Genomic DNA, 22,483 nt, shown 5'->3' on the forward strand with positions numbered 1-22,483 from the left:
AAATGAAGGAGGGAAAGACTCATGTTTAATTTATTTTCCTTGACATCATGTTTTTTTCCTTGGGTCAGTCCTCAAAATTTTTCATGAGAAAATTGACCTTAGTCTTTTTTCAAAACATATGAAAAAAAAAATGAGTATACTATATTTTATTTTAAAAGGACAAAAGAGTATTTTATGGAAGAATATTATAGTTTTCTATGATTCTATGGTGGGTTGGGTATTGGGATTTAGATTTTGGGATATGAAGCAGAGGAGAAGTTCGGAGAAAACAATGAGAAGATGAACATAAAATGAAAATCCTTCAAGAGATGTTGGATGAAAAAGGAAAACGCATTTTGAGAAGAATACCATTAATATTTAAAATTTGGGGAGATACATGATAACTACTAGGAAACCTGCTTTTAGCCCTCTTGATAAAACTTCAATAGAAAATTAAATATTGTTCACAAGTATTGAATGACTACAAGTGTCTAGATAATACCCAAACTTAAGAACTTTATATTAAGTTAATTATATTTATTATATAATATTTCAAGTGTTTGATTCATCTTTTAAAATAATTAAGACCGTCTAAATATTTTATATTTTAAAAATAAAATTAAATTAAATTTTTAAAAAATCAATGTGCTCTTCACAATAAATATAATTTCAGGTTTCAAACTACATTTTCTGATCCTATAATTTATTTCAAAAGCTGTAAAAATGGAAACATTGTTCTTGGCTCATTATCAATTAATTGCCATTTTTGCAAAAAATAAATTCTGTAGACAGCCTCTTGTTCCCAAAGGTTCAACTGCTGAAATATTTAAAAATACAAATGTAAATAATTATAATTATATAAATAGTATCACTATGTTACTACATATGAAACTAAACAAATACACAGATGTATGTGTATGCATATATGTGTGTATGTTTTGTTCATCAAAATACATCAAACGACATATTTGTATATAACTTCTGATGTATTTTTTCTGGTGTTTCTATTCAAATTGTTGAACACAAAATGCTATCAATAAAGAGCTATTTCTACTTATTAGTGTTTAATTGCAGCATATGTGAGTCACTCAAGTTAATGTTATATATTTTCAACAGGACACTTTTGGAAAATCCTCATTTTGAACATTATAATGTTTTGAGCACATGAAGAATATGTCTTCTAGTATAAATTATTTTTAGATGTATGGTTATTGAAACCACATATCTGAGGCTGATTATCTAAACCTGACTTATATTAGAAGAAGATATGTTTGTATAGTAAGTAACTTAATTTTATTACTTTTACTTAATAAAGTTAAAATGAAAGCATCTGTTGCAGATTTTGTTTCCTTAAAACAATGCATTTCATTAAAAATAATTTCAATTTGTCAGCAAAATTTAGACTATATTTTTGAAATGAAACAAGTTATCAAAAGTATAATAAAAGATGAAAGGGCAATTGTATACTCTCAATTTGTGAAAATTCAAGAGTTCCAGTTCATTCTAGTGACCTCTTGAATGGCATACGCGTATTTGTTCATATACAACATTTAACACTTTTAACCATGGTAATTAAATCATGAACATGTAACAAAATTACATCAATAAACTAGATTTATCACACCGTGTTTCATCACAAGTTAGGATAGGTTTCTAGTATATATTACACTAGCATAATACATTTGAAAGTAAAAAATGAGTTAAATAATATACTGTGTTTCAGCAGTTTGATAAAGTAGAATTTTCAATTGGCAGTCTTATTTCAAAAGTATACATGCAGTAATTCTATTATTATTTACATGCTAAAGTTCTGTTTGAATTATGGATTTCAAAAAGAAGTAACAAGGGCACAAATTATATATTCTTGTAGGATATTGATGGAGTTTGGTTTTATTCAGTTTGAGTTAAGGGGCAGCAGGTTGATTTTTGAGCATAGAAATGATAGAGGTCTGAAGTTTTCTGGGATTAACAGGTTAAGTGGCTATTTTTTTTTTTATCACTGACTGAAGGAGAAATCCCAAAGAAAGGCAATGCCAAAGAATACTCAAACTACCGCACAATTGCACTCATCGCACATGCTAGTAAAGTAATGCTCAACATTCTCCAAGCCAGGCTTCAGCAATACGTGAACTGTGAACTTCCAGATGTTCAAGCTGGTTTTACGTGAACTGTGAACTTCCAGATGTTCAAGCTGGTTTTAGAAAAGGTAGAGGAACCGGATCAAATTGTCAACATCTGCTGGATCATTAAAAGAGCAAGAGAGTTCCAGAAAAACATCTATTTCTGCTTTATTGACTATGCCAAAGCCTTTGACTGTATGGATCACAATCAACTGTGGAAAATCCTTAAAGAGATGGGAATACCAGAACACCTGACCTGCCTCTTGAGAAACCTATATGCAGGTCAGGAAGGAACAGTTAGAACTGGACATGAAACAAAAGACTGGTTCCAAATAGGAAAAGGAGTATGTCAAAGCTGTATATTGTCACCCTGCTTATTTAACTTCTATGGAGAGTACATCATGAGAAACACTGGGCTGGAAGAAGCACAAGCTGGAATCAAGATTGCTGGGAGAAATATCAATAACCTCAGATAAGCAGATGACACCACCCTTATGGCAGAAAGTGAAGAGGAACTCAAAAGCCTCTTGATGAAAGTGGAAGAGGAGAGTAAAAAAGTTGGCTTAAAGCTCAACATTTAGAAAACGAAGATCATGGCATCTGGGCCCATTACTTCATGAGAAATAGATGGGGAAATAGGAGAAACAGTGTCAGACTTTATTTTTTGGGGCTCCAAAATCACTGCAGATGGTGATTGCAGCCATGAAATTAAAAGATGCTTACTCCTTAGAAGGAAAGTTATGACCAACCTAGATAGCATATTGAAAAGCAGAGACAATACTTTGTCAACAAATATCCATCTAGTCAAGGCTATGGTTTTTCCTGTGATCATGTATGGACGTGAGAGTCGGACTGTGAAGAAAGCTGAGCACCAAAGAGTTGATGTTTTTGAACTGTGGTGTTGGAGAAGACTCTTGAGAGTCCCTTGGACTGCAAGGAGATCCAACCAGTCCATTCTGAAGAGATCAGCCCTGGGATTCCTTTGGTGGGAATGATGCTGAAGCTGAAACTCCAGTACTTCGGCCACCTCATGCGAAGAGTTGACTCACTGGAAAAGACTCTGATGCTGGGAGGGATTGGGGGCAGGAGGAGAAGGGGACGACAGAGGATGAGATGGCTGGATGGCATCACTGACTTGATGGATGTTGAGTCTGAGTGAACTCCAGCAGTTGGTGATGGACAGGGAGGCCTGGCGTGCTGCACTTCACGGGGTCGCAAAGAGTCGGACACGACTGAGTGACTGAACTGAACTGAACTGAAGGAGAGAGGAAATATTTTCAATAAGGAAAAAACAATTGGAAGCTTAAAGTAATAATCCAGACAAGAGATGCTGATTGTGGTAGAGATGGTTAGAACTAGACGAATTTATGAATATCTTGTAAAACTAATGATGACAGGAATTACGATCAGTACACTGTTTTGTTGATTATATCTTTTGCTTTGTTCTTAATTTTGTAACTCCTATAACTTTTGTGTTGAATCTTACGGTTTGGGTCAATATCTTTCATTTTCTTCACGTATACCCTAAATATTTTATGCAATTCTGTTGTCTGTCTTTTTGACTTTGATGAATCTCAGTCATTCCTTTCTACTTGAAAAGAATTTGAAGCCAACTTTTATTTTTTTCTTTTTCAATTGCATAGATAGGACAGTTTCCTGCAAGGTCTTTTATTTGAGTGTAAATTCTTACTGAAAGTTCATCGTGAAACAGAAAAAGTTCAGGGCTTGTAAGTTAATAGGCCTTGCTAAAACCCTTCAAGTTGAGATGCTTAAGGAGGTGGCCTTGCATGCAGGAATTAAATTTAAACAAATCAATCCTTTCCTCTGCCTTAATAAATCACAGCAAACCCATAGCGTCTTTGTATTTTCTTCAGGTTTCTGCTTCAACCTCCTCTAGTGCCTCTTCTAGTTAATACTAAATTGTGTTTTTTTCCGAACTGAAGAGTAAGTACTTTTCCAGCTGGTGAGAGGCCAGATAAATTAGTTTGCTCAATTTCATCTCCTGTATGTGAAATTATCCTTTCCCTATCACTTAAATCTGTTTGTGTTAGGAAAATTTAATTCTCTCCAAGGGGATAGGCCATGTATAAATGAACTACATTAGTTGAAACATAAGTTCATGTTTTGCAATTGTTTTTATATGTGAATTTATAATATATATATATATTTTTTTTTTGACCGAGTGAAATTAACATTTTAGTAATTGGAAAGATGAAATTGAGGCATTGTATTAATGGACATAACAACATGTTCTCAACTAATTAGTTCAAATAATTACTTCATATGTGTTCAGATGGTCTAATATTATCAGTAATAAAGAAAACTCTGTAGCTTCCAGGATGTATACAGACGAGTAACATTTTCACTGATACGAATGGGACAAACTAATAGAAAAATTCTCCATTCCCAATGCATTAAATTATAAACAAAGAATCAAACAAAAATTCTATTCTTCAGGGTGATATGAGAAAGTTAAAACATGACATAGCCTTCCTCTTTCCCATCCTTATTTGTAAAAATAGGCTATTTATTTTTTTTAAATGTTATTTATGTATTTATTACTGTGCTAGGTCTTCATTGTTTATCAGGCTTTTTTCTAGTTGTGGTGCACAGATTTCTCATTGTAGTGTCTCCTCTTGTTGAGAAGCACAGGACCTAGGACATGCCCTGTGCTTCAGTAGCTGTGGCAGATGGGCTCAGTAGTTGCAGCTCCAAAGGCTCTAGATCATACGTTTGTGGCTCATGGGCTTATTTGCTCTGTGGCATCCTCCCAGACCAGGGATCAAACCCATGTCTCCTGCATTAGCAGGTGATTTCTTTACCACTGAGTCACCAGAGAAGCCCCAGGCTATTTCTTATGACCAACACTTCTCCATGCCTGTGGAACGTTATAGGCAGATAGTGTGGGTGTTTTGAGGCATATTCTTTCTGATTAATTCAGATGCTTTGTACCCATGGCATCATCAGTTACTCTACTTGGGAGGTGTGTGGTAGAATAAAGATATAACTTATCCTATAAATTTTTGTTAGGACACCAGTTTCCTGCCCAAATTGGCCCCAGGTTTTATGGTTCCATATTTTTTTTAATTTAATTTAATTTTTTAACTTTACAATATTATATTGGTTTTGCCATATATCAAAATGAATCCGCCATAGGTACACATGTGTTCCCCATCCTGAACCCTCCTCCCTCCCCGTACCATCCCTCTGGGTCATCCCAGTGCCCCATATTTTTTAATTCTTTGCATTGAAATGGATACCCATCCCAAATCATTCCCTTTCATAGTTTATACTGTGGTAGGAATGGTAATTGCCAGCCTATTTGTTATCATTCATTAAATCTACCCAAATCTCTTACTATTTCCCCCAAAGCTCTTTTAAATACATAAAAGCCTTTCTCAGAATATGGCATTTACAATTACATAATGATTCCTTAACAGTTCTCTAATTATTTCTCATCTAAGTGTTTCATTATTTACACACAGATGTCATAATGAGAGACTGAAAGAAACTATACAAATATAGTTTCTTTGTTTGTAGATTTTCTTAAGTAAAGAGCCCAGGGTGTACCTGTCAACACTTTTCTACATCGTATTACCTACAGGATAACCCTGAAGCCAAACTGGCAACTAGAGCTCCAGCTATCAGATATTGACTTTAAGTAGCAGGCTGGAGGAAGGCTTAATGAATTAAAGGATCAAAATGTGTGCATTAACTATCTTTTGGATAAATGTCCAAACTTTCACAAGATGCTTCTGCTTATATTGATCATTAGTTTAGCTCAGGGTCATTGCTATCTGTAAATGAAACTGATTAATACTGCCTTTGTTCTAAGTAGTCATGTTTCTAGTTTCTCAGCTTGTTTTTGATGACAGTTTCAACTAGCATCTAAGTTACATAACTGCCCATTGAGAAGGAAACATGAACTGTCCATTCAAAGATATTAAGTTACTTAATTTAATACTTTGTTCATGTACCTATTTGTACTAAAACTAGTTTTATGTATTTATATCTAGTTGATACATACAAACACACACACACATATATATATATATATATTCAGTGTTTTGCCTATCACTTTATTTCTTCACTGTTATAATTTTCATCCGATATTATGTCAGAAAATTTAACTTCTATGTTAAATGTTATCAGAAAATTTTTTCTGCAAATTCAGTTATTTCCTGTATATATGTATGCTTTTCTGCCTAGGTATCAATGCTATCTTTGCAGTACTATGCCAGAGGATAATATTAGTTTAAATTACTTAGAATTTATGCTGATATCCTCATTTTACATGCTTTACACATATATAAAAACGATGATATGAAGATGGTGAGGAATTTAATCTTATATTTTCACACCAGTCATTTCAGTTCAGTTCAGTCACTCAGTCGTGTCCAAAACTGCAACCCCATGGACTTCAGTATGCCAGGCTTCCCTGTCCACCACCAACTCCCAGAGCCTACTCAAACTTAGGTCTACTGAGTCCATGATGCCATCCAACCATCTCATGTTCTGTCGTCCCCTTCTCCTCCTGCCTTCAATCTTTCACAGCATCAGAGTATTTTACAAAGAGTCAACTCTTCGCATGAGGTGGCCAAAGTATTGGAGTTTCAGCTTTAGCATCAGTCCTTCCAATAAACACCCAGGACTGATCTCCTTTAGGATGGACTGGTTGGATCTCCTTGCAGTTGAAGGAACTCTCAAGAGTCTTCTCCAACACCACAGTTCAAAAGCATCAATTCTTTAGCGCTCAGCTTTTTTTATAGTCCACCTCTCATAACCACACATGACTACTGGAAAAAACAAAGTTTTGACTAGACAGACCTTTGTTGGTAGAGTAATGTCTGTTTTTTAATATGCTGTCCAGGTTGGTCATAACTTTCCTTCCAAGGAGTAAGCGTCTTTAAATTTCATGGCTTCAGTCACCATCTACAGTGATTTTGGAGCCCTGCAAAATAAAGTCTCTCGCTGCTTCCATTATTTCCCCATCTATTTGCCATGAAGTGATGGGACCAGATGCTATGATCTTGGTTTTCTGAATGTTGAGTTGTAAGCCAAATCTTTCACTCTCCATTTTCACTTTCATCAAGAGTCTCTTTAGCTCTTCTTCACTTTCTGCCATAAGGGTGGTGTCATCTGCATATCTGAGGTTATTGTTATTTCTCCTGGCAATCTTGATTCCAGTTTGTGCTTCATCCATTCCATCAGTGTTTCGTTTCAAAGTATATCCATGTGTATTTCACTTTTTCTTCACAGCAACCTTGTGTGTCTGCAGCTATTCTTAACCCAGCTGTGCAACAAATACAGGTCAAAAGTAAATATTTAACAGGTTCATAAATAGTGGTAGAATTTAATAATTTTCTTCAGTTCAGTTCAGTCACTCAGTCGTGTCTGACTCATTGTAACCCCATGAATTGCAGCATGCCAGACCTCCCTGTCCATCACCAACTCCTGGAGTTCACTCAGACTCACGTCTATCGAGTCAGTGATGCCATCCAACCATCTCATCCTCTGTCATCCTCTTCTCCTCCTTCCCCCAATCCCTCCCAGCATCAGAGTCTTTTCCAATGAATCAACTCTTCAAATGAGATGGCCAAAGTACTGGAGTTTCAGCTTTAGCATCATTCCTTCCAAAGAATACCCAAGACTGATCTCCTTCAGAATGGACTGGTTGGATCTCCTTGCAGTCCAAGGGACTCTCAAGAGTCTCCTCCAACACCACAGTTCAAAAGCATCAATTCTTCAGTGCTTAGCTTCCTTCACAGTTCAACTCCCATATCCATACATGACCACTGGAAAAACCATAGCTTGACTAGATGGACCTTTGTTGGCAAAGTAATGTCTCTGCTTTTGAATATGCTATCTAGGTTGGATCATCTCAAACTCAAGAATTTATCTTGATCTGTCTACAATATTATTTTCTTTAATTTTAATCATACTTCTTTTTGAATGCAGTTATATATATGTAGATAGATAGATAGATAGATATAGATATTTATACAAGTAATTTATAACGATTTGGAGAGAAGGTGAGAAGAGATAAAAGTACCTAACTCTGTTTATGGTACAAAGTTAAGATTCAATAAACTATATGCCTCACATAAGCAGTTTGCTGTTTATTGCACAACCAAACAATGGTAGCCATCCATAAATAATCTCCCTGGAGAAGAAAATGGCAACTCACTCCACTACTCTTGCCTGCAGAATCCCATGGACAGAGGAGACTGGCAGGCAATAGTCCATCGGGGTTGCAAATAGACACAACTGAAGTGACTTAGCACACATAAAAACCCTAATAGCTCTCAAAATAGTGCCTATTATCTATTTACAGTGTTTTGCTAATTTCAGGTATGCATAAAAGTGATTCAATTATATTCAGTTGAATATAATCACTATATATTGTGATTATATATATATATATATATATATATATATATATATATATAAACCAAATCACTTTTCTATATACCTGAAACTAACATAACAATAGATATAGATTTGTGTGTGTGTGTGTGTATGTGTGTATAAGTCTTTTTCAGAGTCTTTCAGTTATAAATTATTACATTATATTCAATATAGTCTCCTGTGCTATACAGTAAGTCCTTACTGTTTCTCTATTATAATACAGCAGAATACATATGTTAATCCTAAATTTCTTTTTTAATTTTATTTTATTTTTAAACTTTACAATATTGTATTAGTTTTGCCAAATATCGAAATGAATCCACCACAGGTATACCTGTGTTCCCCATCTTGAACCCTCCACCCTCCTCCCTCCCCATACCCTCCCTCTGGGTCGTCCCAGTGCCTTCTTCCTCTACTGCCCCTGCCTTTCCCTCTGGTAACCATACACTTCTTTTCTATGCCTGTGAGTCTATTTCTAGTCTGCAAATGAGTTCATTTGTATCCTTTTTTTAGGAAATATTTTAAAGTTTATAATATCTCATTTTCTACTCCCACCCCTACCAGATAAAAACAGATTTTATCCATTATAGTGATTGTTAAGAACATAGTTTGATACAAATAGATTTTTATAAATAGTATGAATTTGGAGTGAAGGACTTCCCTGGTGGCCCAGTCTTAAAGAATCCATCTGCAGTGCACGAGATCTGGGTTTGAATCCCTGGGTCAGGAAGATCCCTCAGAGAAGGAGGCAGCAATCCATGCCAGTATTCTTGCCTGGGAAATCCTGATTGTTAAGAACATAGCTTGATACAGGCAGATTTTTATAATTTTATTTAAAATTTTAAAATATATTTTATACTTTTATTTAGCCTATATAAAATCAAATACATATATAATCAAACCTGATCACTTGCCATTTTATGTTTATGCCTTTCCTATCCCCTTGATCTGAATTTGACCTTGTCCTTGCTTCCTGGTGTATTCTTACATGTTTCTTATTCTATCAATAACCTAGATATTAGCGAAGAGGAACAAAAGAGGCTCTTGATGAAAGTGAAAGAGGAGAGTGAAAAGTTGGCTTAAAACTCAACATTCAGGAAACTAAGATCATGGCATCTGGTCCCACCACTTCATGGCAAATAGGTAGGTAAACATTGGAGACAGTGAGAGATTTTATTTTGGGGTGCTCCAAAATCACTGCAGATGGTGACTGCAGCCATGACATTAAAATAAGTTTACTCTTTGGAAGAAAAGTTATGACCAACCTAGATAGCATATTCAAAAACAGAGACATTGCTTTGCCAACAAAGGTCTGTCTAGTCAAGGCTATGGTTTTTCGTGTGGTCATGTATGGATGAGAGTTGGACTATAAAGAAAGCTGAGCACTGAAGAATTGATGCTTTTGAACCGTGATGTTGGAGAGTCTCTTGGACTGCAAGGAGATCCAACCAGTCCATCCTAAAGGAAATCAGTCCTGAATATTCATTGAAGGGACTGATGCTGAAGCTGAAACTCCAATACTTTGGCCACCTGATGAAAAGAACTGACTCATTAGAAAAGATGCTGGGAAAGATTGAAGGCGGGAGGAGAAGGGGATGGCAGATGAGATGGTTGGATGGCATCACCGACTCAATGGACATGAATTTGAGTAAACTCTGGGAGTTGGTTATGGACAGGGAGGACTGGCATGCTGCAGTCCATGGGGTCACAAAGAGTCAGACATGACTGAGTAACTGAACTGAACCTAGCTATAATTTCACTGCCTACCTCCAATTTTCCCTTTTGCATGGATCATGATAATCTACAGACTTCTGCTTCTTTAATGTGTTATTCTGTAAAATTAATCTTCTCTGGATATTATATTTGTACATCTCTTTAGTCATTTTAATTTGAATAGTCATTTTGTTACTGACCTTCCCCTTTTTTGATTCCAGTTCCCTGCAAAAATGGGCTACACACATTTAAATCTGAACTTCATCCATCTTATCATACTTTATTAAAAATAAGTTGTTCTTCATTTAACTCTTTTATATACTTGAATTAAATATAATATTTATATTAAGCAAAATATACATTTTCAGTGAAGCACATGCTGTTTAGCAGGGGAAATTTTATTTTAGTGAGCAGCTCTGTTTATCTTAAATTACACTATATTATTCAAAGTTCTTCAGAGAAACAGAACTATTAGGATATATTCATATATGATATATATGGGTGTGTATGTTTAACACACACATAACACATATATTTTTATTTTGCATATATATATATATATATATATATAGTCCATATATATGGAATTGGGTCACAGTTTTGTACAAATAGATTTCATTTCGTAGTTTGGTACAAATAGAAATCACCATGATCCATACAAAACAGAGAATTTGAGGTAAGCAATGAAGTTATAGCTAGGTTATTGATAGATTAACTGAGAGTTCCATTCTGCCACCTGCAAACTAAAGACCCAGAAAGACTGGTAGTGTAGTTTCAGTCTGAGCCCAAAGAACTGAGAATCAAGAGAACCAATCCTGAATCCTAGTACATGTTCAAAGACATGAGAACCAGAGAGCTAATGGTGTAAAGTCCCGGGTGAGTTTAAGAGCCCAAGAACCAAGAGCCCCAATGGTGTCCTAGTCCAAGGATAAGAGATCAGTGTCCTAGCTCATACAGACCAGACAGACAGAGAAAACGAATTCTCCTTTCCTCCATCTTTTTCTTTTATTCAGGCTAATGATCAACTGGATGATGCTCATTCACAATGGGGAGGGCAATCTGTTTTACTGAGTGCATGCTTGCATGGTAAGCTGCCACAGTAGTGTCCATATCTTTGCCACCCTATGGACTGTAGCCTACCAGGCTCCTTTGTTCAAGGGATTCTCTAGGCAAGAATACTGGGGTGGGTCACCATGCCCTTCTCTAGGAAATCTTCCCCACCCAGGGATCCAACCCATGTTTCCAGCAGCTCCTTCATTGCAGGCAGATTCTTTACTGCTGAGCCATCCACCGGGAAGCTGACTTTACTCAGTATAGTGATTCAAATGCAATTCTTGTCTAGAAACATCCCCATGGAAACACTATTTAGCCAAATATCGGGGTATCCTGTGATTCAGTCAATTTGACAGATAAAATTAACCATCACATGCATTTTCAAACACTTATAACTCTGTAATCTTTTTCTTTTCAAACTTCTCTTCCTTGCCCCACCTTCATCAGAATACTCAAAACTAATGGGTAATATACTGTTCATGGGGTTCTCAAGGCAAGAATACTGAAGAGGTTTGCCATTCCCTTTTCCAGTGGACCACATTCTGTCAAAACTTTCCACCATGACCCGCCCATCTTGGGTTGCCCCACGGGCATGGCTTAGTTTCACTGAGTTAGACAAGGCTGTGGTCCTAGTGTGATTAGATTGACTAGTTTTCTGTGAGTATGGTTTCAGTGTGTTTGCCCTCTGATGCCCTCTTGCAATACCTACCATCTTACTTGGGTTTCTCTTACCTTGGGCGTGGGGTATTTCTTCACGGCTGCGACAGCAAAGCAAAGCCATTGCTCCTTACCTTGGATGAGGGTATCTCCTCACCGCTGCCCTTCCTGAACTTCAATGTGGGACAGCTCCTCTAGGCCCTCCTGCGCCCTCGCAGCCACGGCTCCGGGTAACAAGTGGGCTTTAGAAAGTATCACTACAAACAAAGCTAGTGGAGGTGATGAAATTCCAGTTGAGCTATTCCAAATCCTGAAAGATGATGCTGTTAAAGTGCTGCACTCAATATGGCAGCAAATTTGGAAAACTCAGCAGTGGCCACAGGACTGGAAAAGGTCCATTTTCATTCCAATCCCAAAGAAAGGCAATGCCAAAGAATGCTCAAACTACCGCACAATTGCACTCATCTCACCCACTAGTAAAGTAATGCTCAAAATTCTCCAAGCCAGGCTTCAGCAATATGTGAACCGTGAACTTCCTGATGTTCAAGCTGGTTTTAGCAAAGGCAGAGGAACCAGAGATCAAATTGCCAACATCCGCTGGATCATGGAAAAAGCAAGGACTTCCAGAAAAACATCTATTTCTGCTTTATTGACTATGCCAAAGCCTTTAACTGTGTGGACCACAAGAAACTGTGGAAAATTCTTCAAGAGATGGGGATACCAGACCACCTGACTTGCCTCTTGAGAAATTTGTATGCAGGCCAGGAAGCAACAGTTAGAATTGGACATGGAACAAAAGACTGGTTCCAAATAGGAAAAGGAGTATGTCAAAGCTGTATATTGTCACCCTGCTTATTTAACTTCTGTGCAGAGTACATCATGAGAAACACTGGGCTGGGAGAAGCACAAGCTGGAATCAAGATTGACGGGAGAAATATCAATAACCTCAAATATGCAGATGACACCACCCTTATGGAAGAAAGTGAAGAGGAACTCAAAAGCCTCTTGATGAAAGTGAAAGTGGAGAGTGAAAAAGTTGGCTTGAAGCTCAACATTTAGAAAACGAAGATCATGGCATCCGGTCCCACCACTTCATGGGAAATAGATGGGGAAACAGTGTCAGACTTTATTTTGGGGGGCTCCAAAATCACTGCAGATGGTGACTCAGCCATGAAAGTAAAAGACGCTTACTCCTTGGAATGAAAGTTATGACCAACCTAGATAGCATATTCAAATGGGGAGGGAGGAGGGAGGAGGGTTCAGGATGGGGAACACATGTATACCTGTGGTGGATTCATTTTGATATTTGGCAAAACTAATACAATTATGTAAAGTTTAAAAATTAAATAAAATTAAAAAAGAAAAAAGAAAAAAACCAGAGACATTACTTTGCCAACAAAGGTTTGTCTAGTCAAGGCTATGGTTTTTCCTGTGGTCATGTATGGATGTGAGAGTTGGACTGTGAAGAAAGCTGAGCACCGAAGAATTGATGCTTTTGAACTGTGATGTTGGAGAAGACTCTTGAGAGTCCCTTGGACTGCAAGGAGATCCAACCAGTCCATTCTGAAGGAGATCAGTCCTGGGATTTCTTTGGAAGGAATGATGCTAAAGCTGAAACTCCAGTACTTTGGCTACTTCATGCGAAGAGTTGACTCGCTGGAAAAGACTCTGATGCTGGGAGGGACTGGGGGCAGGAGGAGAAGGGGATGACAGAGGATGAGATGGATGGCATCACTGACTCGATGGACATGAGTCTGAGGGAACTCTGGGAGTTGGTGATGGACAGAGAGGCCTGGCGTGCTGCAATTCATGGGGTCGAAAAGAGTCAGACACGACTGAGTGACTGATCTCATCTTATCTGATCTGAATAGGTAATATTTTTTAGGTAACAATGTCAGTTTTAGTTCATTTTTTCTACAACCATTCCACTACTACCACATCAGAAGTATTTTGACAAAGCAACAATATCCAGTATGTTGTTATTATTATATTCTTGCTACTTACATCTGAAAGAAACAGTAAGATACAAATATTTTCTAAAATGCTTGCAGTGACTTATTCATCAATTGTAGTTTTATCTTTTTGAATCCCAAAGGCATGAATTTCAGGAAATAGTGAAGCAGGAATAATGATTAAATTTATATGATCAGACTAATAATTATCCAATTTGAAGTTAATGCATAAAGCGTGAGACTCTGGGGTCCCTAATGTATTTGCCAAGTGTCATGATACAATAAAAATATTTAAACTGCAATTTAGATGGCTCAAAGTATCTATTCAGTTTCATTTTCCAAAAGAAACATGATGAAAAGAAACTAGTGGAGATAATTTCATCATTCTGACATACACCTTCTAAATTTTCACAGGAAAAGGTATTTTTAGAGAGTTTTTCAGTTGTCTTTTATTATATGATTGCAAATTAACTTAGCCATGGATATATTCTTTGTTAAAGTAGTCCTGGTTGTCAGTATACTTAATAAATAATCAATTTGAAATTCTTCTCTATTTTAAGTTTAGCATCACTGTAAATTACAGTCATTTAGATTTTCTGATATTTTACTTTTAAATTATTCAAAGAAAATGAGGAAGGAAAATATACTATTAAGTTATCCTCTTAAAATCACAATATGAAGAATTCATATTTTTGTAAAATAACTTCAAGCACTGTGCAGTTTTAGTAGCCATACTTAAAACATAAGCTGCTGTGAAATGGTCATAAAAGTAATAAAAAGGACTAATTTGATAAAAAATGCTTAAGGTCATAAAAATGATAAAGTCAACACAGTTCTGAAATTATCTTTATATTCATCCATTCACTTAATCCATGTTTACTCAATGCTTTCAATGTGCTAAGTTCTATGTCAGGAGAGAATCAATTTGGAACAGTATCAGTTGAGTTCAGTTCAGTTTAGTCGCTCAGTTGTGTCCGACTGAACACAAATACGTGAATAAAAATCAGAAATACATTGTGGTAAATGTTATGGGATGTATACTACTACTACTACTAAGTCGCTTCAGTCATGTCTGACTCTGTGCGACCCCATGGACTACAGCCTACCAAGCTCCCCTGTCCCTGGGATTCTCCAGGCAAGAACACTGGAGCGGGTTGACATTTCCTTCTCCAATGCATGAAAGTGGAAAGTGAAAGGGAAGTCGCTCAGTCGTGTCTGACTCTTAGCGACCCCATGGACTGCAGCCTACCAGGCTCCTCGATCCATGGGATTTTCTGGGCAACAGTACTGGAGTGGGGTGCCATTGCCTTCTCCCATGGGATGTATATGGAGGTATGATTTTTAAGGGCAGTGATGGATTCCCTGAAGAAGGGATATATACATTTGCAAATATATACGTATATATATGTATGTATGTATAAATTCAGCCATCTGTCGATGGACATTTAGGTTGTTTCTGTGACTTGGCTAATGGGAATAGTACTGCTATGAACTAGGTGCATGTATCTACACATATGCATACATATATATGTGTGTATGTGTGTGTGTGTGTGTGTATAAATTCAGCCATCTGTCGATGGACATTTAGGTTATTTTCATGACTTGGCTAACATAAATAGTACTGCTATGAACACTAGGTGCATGTATTTTTTCAAATTAGACATTTTGCTTTTTCAGATGTGGAATTGCAGTATCTTGTGGTAGGTATATTTTTACCCTTTTTAGGAAATTTCCATACTTTTTCCCAAGGTTTCCCAGGTGGTACTAGTGGTAAAGAGCCTGCCTGCCAATGCAGGAGATGTAAGAGACACAGGTTCAACCCCTGGGTCAGGAAGATCCCCTGGAAGAGGGCATGGCGACCCACTCCAGTATTCTTGTCTGAAGAATCCCATGGACACAGGAACCTTGTGGACTACAGTCCATAGGGTCGCAGTGAGTCAGACATACTGAGGAGACTTAGTGAACACACATACTCTTTTCCAAAGAGACTGCTCCTAATTATATTCCCACCAACACTGTATGAGGATTTCCTTTTCTCCACACCCTCTTGTAGGCTTCTAACTAGATTATATGTTTTAAAAGCATGAAAAAGAGAAGAAACCAATATTTAGCTCCTATTTGTATTTGTCTGTATATTTAATTTATAAAGCATAAACCTTTTTTAAAATACAGGACAGGTACCTTGTAGAAGAAAATCTTTAGTTGAATCGACCAGGCCAAAGCTGAAGAGACTGGTCCTTAAAGGATGTTCCTTTCCTCCAGAAAAAAAACTGGTTTACTAAAATGAATCAACAAATGAATTATCTACATTGTGGGTTATTTAGGGCAAATTTTAAAACATACAACAGTTCTCTCTTTAACATCTATGTTACTTCTATTGAAGCTCTCATCATTACTTGGTATATACAAAAAGTATGAGCCTAATCTCAGATATAATTTAAATCTAGTCAGAGATTACAGTTGAACTTCATTTCCTCAGCCTGAAGTTTCAAGGTGAGGACTTATACTCCTAACCTCCTCATGAGAAGTGAGGAGATTTACTTAACTGGTGAGTTTTGGAGAAGGAACAAAGAAGTGCTTTCTTGGTTCTGAATCCCTTACTTGAAAAGATGTATGTGTGGACAGCACTGTGATCCTGGGTCTGCAGTAGGCAGCCTGCCCCTGCCATGGGTGTCAAGCTTTTGCTCCCTCCTCTTAGGCCTGCGTGGGGAAGTGTCTGACTTGAAATGAAGTGTTCAGAAGCCTGCTGTGACTGCACATCTAAAGGACATCCTCCAAATTCATGGAGTTTCTGTCTCCTTGATTAGCACAGTTAATTATGGTTTTTACTTAGTGTTTGTTAGGGAAATTAAATAGTCGTGTTTAGGCTTCAGAGAGGGGGCAGTTCCAAAATGGTGGAGTGGAAAGACGTGCACTCAACTTCTCCTGCGAAAACTCCAAAATTACAATTCACTGCTGAACAATTGTTGACAGGAGAATGTTGGATCCCACCAAAAAAAGGTACTCCATGTCTAAGGGCAAAGGAGAAGCCACAGCAAGATGGTAGGAGAGGTGAAATTGTGTTAGAAGCAAACTGCATACCCACCAGAGATTCAAGAGGGCTCAAACAAATCTTGTGTGAACCAGGACCCAGAGATCCCACAGAGACTGAACCAGAACTGTGTTTGAGTGTCTCCTGTAGAGGTACAGGTAAGCCCTAGACTGATGCAGGGACAGAGGTTCTGAGTGCAGTAGACCTAGGTATGGCATAAGCCTTCTTAGAGGAGGTTGCCATTAACCCCACTATAGAGCCTCCAGAACTTAAACAGGACTCTTGGAGGGCACAAACAAAATCTTGTGTGCAACAGGATTCAGGAGAAAGGAGCAGTGACACCATAAGAGACTAACCCAGACTTGTGCATGAGTATCCAGGAGTCTCCAGTGGACGCGTGGGTCAGCAATAGCCTGCTGCAGTGTTGGGGGCACTGAGTGCAGCAGTGCATGCATGGGACCTTTTGAAGGAGATAACCATTATCTTCATTACCTCCACCATAGTTTGACCTCGGGTCAAACAACAGGGAGGGAACACAGCCCTGCCCATCAACAGAAAATTGGATTAAAGATTTACTGACCATGGTCCCACCCATCAGAAAAAGACCCAGTTTCCACCTTAGTCAGTCTCTCCCATTAGGAAGCTTCCATGAGATCTTATCCTTCTCCATCAGAAGGCAGACAGAATGAAAACCACAGTCACAGAAAACTAACCAATCTGATCACATGGACCGCAGCCTTGTTTAACTCGTTGAAACTATGAGCCGTGCCATAGAGGGCCATCCAAGACGGATGGGTCATGGTGGAGAGTTCTGAAAAAATGTGGTACACAGGTGAAGGGAATGGCAAACCACTTCATTATTCTTGCCTTGAGAACCCCATGGAAAGTAGGAAAAGGCAAAAAGTTAGGACACTGAAAGATGAACTCCCCAGGTTGGTAGGTGCCCAATATGCTACTGAGATCAGTGGAGAAATAACTCCAGAAAGAATGAAGAGAAGGAGCCAAAGCAAAAACAAACAAACAAAAACATACCCAGTTGTGGATATGACTGGTGATGGAAATAAAGTCCAATGCTATAAAGAGCAATAATGCATAGGAACCTGGAGTATTAGGTCCATGAATCAAGGGAAATTGGAAGAGGTCAAACAGGAGATGGCAAGAGTGAATATTGACATTTTAGGAATTAGCCAACTAAAATGAATTGGAATGGGTGAATTTAACTCAGGTGACCATTATATCTACTACTGTGGGCAACAATCCATTAGAAGAAATGGAGTAGTCAACATGGTCCACAAAAGAGCCTGAAATGCAGTACTTGGATGCAATCTCAAAAACTACAGAATGATCTCTGTTTGTTTCCAAGGCAAACCATTCAATATCACAGTAATCCAAGTCTATGCCCCGACCAGTAATGCTGAAGAAGCTGAATTTGAACAGTTCTAAGAAGGAAATGGCTACCCACTCCAGTGTTCTTGCCTGGAGAATCCATGGACAGAGGAGACTGGTAAGCTGCAGTCCATGGGGTCGCTAAGAGTCAGACACGACTGAGCGACTTCACTTTCACGTTTCACTTTCATGTATTGGAGAAGGAAATGGCAACCCACTCCACCATTCTTGCCTGGAGAATCCCAGGGACCAGGGAGCCTGGTGGGCTGCCGTCTATGGGGTCGCACAGAGTTGGACACAACTGAAGCAACTTAGCAGCAGCATGAAGACCTACAAGACCTTCTAAAACTAACACCCAAAAAGGTTGTCCTTTTCAATATAGGGGACTGGAATACAAAAGTAGGAAGTCAAGAGATACCTGGATTAGCAGACAAATGTGGTCTTGGAGTACAAAACAAAGCAGGTCAAAGGGTAACAGAGTTTTGCCAAGAGAATGCACTGGTCATAGCAAACACCCTCTTCCAACAACACAAGAGAAAACTCTACACATGGACATCACCAGATGGTCTATTCACCAAAATCCAATTGATTATATTCTTTGCAGTGAAAGATGAAGAAGTTCTACGGAGTCAGGAAAAACAAGACTAGGAACTGACTGTGGCTCAGATCATGAACTCCTTATTGCCAAATTCAGGCAAAGTGAAGAAAGTAGGGAAAACCACTAGACCATTCAGCTATGACCTAAATCATATCCCTTACGATTATGCAGTTGAAGTGAAAAATAGATTCAAGGGATTAGGTGTGATACACAGAGTGTCTGAAGAAATATGGATGGAGGTTCATGATGTACAGGAGGCAGTGATCAAGACCTTCCACAAGAAAAAGAAATGTAAAATGGCAAAATGATTGTTTTAAGTGGCCTTACAAACAGCTAAGAAAATAAGAAAAGCAAAAGGCAAAGGAGAAAAGGAAAGATACACCCATTTGAATGAAGAGTTCCAGAGAATAGCAATGAGAGAGAGAAAAAAAAAGAAAGCCTTCTTCAGTGATCAATACAAAGAAATAGAGGAAAACAATAGAATGGGAAAGACTAGAGATCTCTTCAAGAAAATTAGAGATACCAAGGGAATATTTCATCCAAAGATGGGCAAAATAAAGGACACAAGTTGTATGGCCCTAACAGAAGCAGAAAATCCTAAGACCAGGTGGTAAGAATACACAAAAGAACTATACAAAAAAGATCTTCATGACCCGGATAACCACAGTGGTGTGATCACTCATCTAGAGACTGACATCCTGGAATGTGAAGTCAAGTGGTCCTTAGGAAGCATCACTATGAACAAAGCTAGAGGAGGTGAAGGAATTCCAGTTGAGCTATTTCAAATCCTAAAAGATGATGCTGTGAAAGTACTGCACTCAATATGCCAGCAAATTTGGAAAAGTCAGCACTGGCCACAGATTGGAAATGTCAGTTTTCATTCCAATCCCAAAGAAAGGCAATGCCAATTAAAAAATGGGCCAAAGAACTAAATAGACATTTCTCCAAAAAAGACATACAGATGACTAACAAACACATGAAAAGATGCTCAACATCACTCATTATCAGAGAAATGCAAATCAAAACCACTATGAGGTACCATTTCACACCAGTCAGAATGGCTGCGATCCAAAAGTCTACAAATAATAAATGCTGGAGAGGGTGTGGAGAAAAGGGAACCCTCTTACACTGTTGGTGGGAATGCAAACTAGTACAGCCACTATGGAGAACAGTGTGGAGATTCCTTAAAAAACTGGAAATAGAACTGCCTTATGATCCAGCAATCCCACTGCTGGGCATACACACTGAGGAAACCAGAAGGGAAAGAGACACATGTACCCCAATGTTCATCGCAGCACTGTTTATAATAGCCAAGACATGGAAGCAACCTAGATGTCCATCAGCAGATGAATGGATAAGAAAGCTGTGGTACATATACACAATGGAGTATTACTCAGCCATTAAAAAGAATACATTTGAATCAGTTCTAATGAGGTGGATGAAACTGGAGCCTATTATACAGAGTGAAGTAAGCCAGAAGGAAAAACATAAATACAGTATTCTAACGCATATATATGGAATTTAGAAAGATGGTAACAATAACCCTGTGTACGAGACAGCAAAAGAGACACTGATGTATAGAACAGTCTTATGGACTCTGTGGGAGAGGGAGAGGGTGGGAAGATTTGGGAGAATGACATTGTAACATGTAAAATATCATGTAAGAAACGAGTTGCCAGTCCAGGTTCGATGCACGATACTGGATGCTTGGGGCTAGTGCACTGGGACGACCCAGAGGGATGGTATGGGGAGGGAGGAGGGAGGAGGGTTCAGGATGGGGAACACATGTATACCTGTGGTGGATTCATTTTGATATTTGGCAAAACTAATACAATTATGTAAAGTTTAAAAATAAAATAAAATTAAAAAAAAATCAAAAAAAAAAAGAAAGGCAATGCCAAAGAATGCTCACACTACTGCACAGTTGTACTCATCTCACATGCTAGAAAGTTAATGCTCAAAATTCTCCAAGCCAGGCTTCAACGGTACGTGAATCGTGAACTTCCAGATGTTCAGTCTAGATTTAGAAAAGGCAGAGGAACTGGAAATCAAATTGCCAACATCTGCTGGATCATCGAAAAGTAAGAAAGTTCCAGAAAAATATCTACTTTTGCTTTCTTGAATATGCCAAAGACTTTGACTGTGTGGATCACAACAAACTGTGGAAAATTCTGAAAGAGATGGGAATACCAGATCACCTGACCGGCCTCCTGAGAAATCTGTATGCAGATCAAGAAGCAACAGCTAGAGCTGGACATGGAACAACAAATTAGTTCCAAATAGGGAAAGGAGTACTTCAATGCTGTATATTGTTAGCCTGCTCATTTAACTTATATGCAGGGTACATGATGAGAAATGCTGGGCTGGATGAATCACAAGGTGAAACCAAGTTTGCCGAGTGAAAGATCAGCAGCCTCAGATATGCATATGACACAATCCTTAATGCAAAAAGTGAAGAACTAAAGAGCCTCTTGATGAAACAGAAAGAAGAGAGTGAAAAAGCTGGCTTAAAACTCAACATCCCCAAAACTAAGATAATGGCTTCCAGTCCCGTCACTTCATTGCAAATAGATGGGGAAACAATGGAAACAGTGACAGACTTTATTTTCTTGGTCTCCAAAATCACTGCAGATGGTGACTGCAGCCATGAAGTTAAAAGATACTTTCTCCTTGAAAGAAAAGCTCTGATAAACCAAAACAGCATATTCAAAAGCAGAGACATTACTTTGCCAACAAAGTTCTTTCTAATCAAAGCTATGGTTTTTCCAATAGTCATGTATGGATGTGAGAGTTGGACTATAAAGAAAACTGAGTGCAGAAGAATTGATGCTTTTGAACTGTGGTGTTGAAGACTCTTGAGAGTCCCTTAGACTGCAAGGAGATCCAACCAGTCCATCCTAAAGGAAATCAATCCTGGGTGTTCATTGGAAGAACTGATGCTGAAGCTGAAACTCCAATATTTTAGCCACCTGATGCAAAGAGCTGATTCATTTGAAAAGACCCTGATGTTGGAAAAGCTTGAAGGCAGGAAAAGAAAGGGATGACAGAGGATGAAACAGTTAGGCGGCATCACTGACTCAATGGACATGAGTTTGTTTAAACTCTGGGAATTGGTGATGGACAGGGAGGCCTGGCATGCTGCGGTCCATGGGGTCGCAAAGAGTCAGACACAACTGAGCAACTGAACTGAACTATGTTGCCCATGGATTTGTCATGAATAGATTTTATTATGTTGTAATGTGTTTTCTGTATACCCAGTTTGATGAGTTTTCATCCTGAATGGATGTTGAATTTTATCAAATGCTCCCTCTGCATCTATTTAGATGACCATAATATTTTTGTCTTTTCTTTGGTTAATGCCTTGAATCACATTGCCTGCTTTGTGTATTTTGAACCATCTTTGGAACCCTAGGATGAATCCAACTTTATCATGGTATATGACCCTTTTTAGGTATCTTCAGATTCAGTTTTGCTAATACTTAGTTGAGGATTTTTGTGTCTGTATTCATCAAATATAGTGACCTGTAATTATTACTATTTTTTTGTAGTGGCTTTGTCTGGTTTTGATATTAGTGTGATTCTGGCC

The sequence above is a fragment of the Bos taurus genome, chromosome 1, assembly GCF_002263795.3.
Source record: "Bos taurus isolate L1 Dominette 01449 registration number 42190680 breed Hereford chromosome 1, ARS-UCD2.0, whole genome shotgun sequence".
Lineage (NCBI taxonomy): Eukaryota > Metazoa > Chordata > Mammalia > Artiodactyla > Bovidae > Bos > Bos taurus.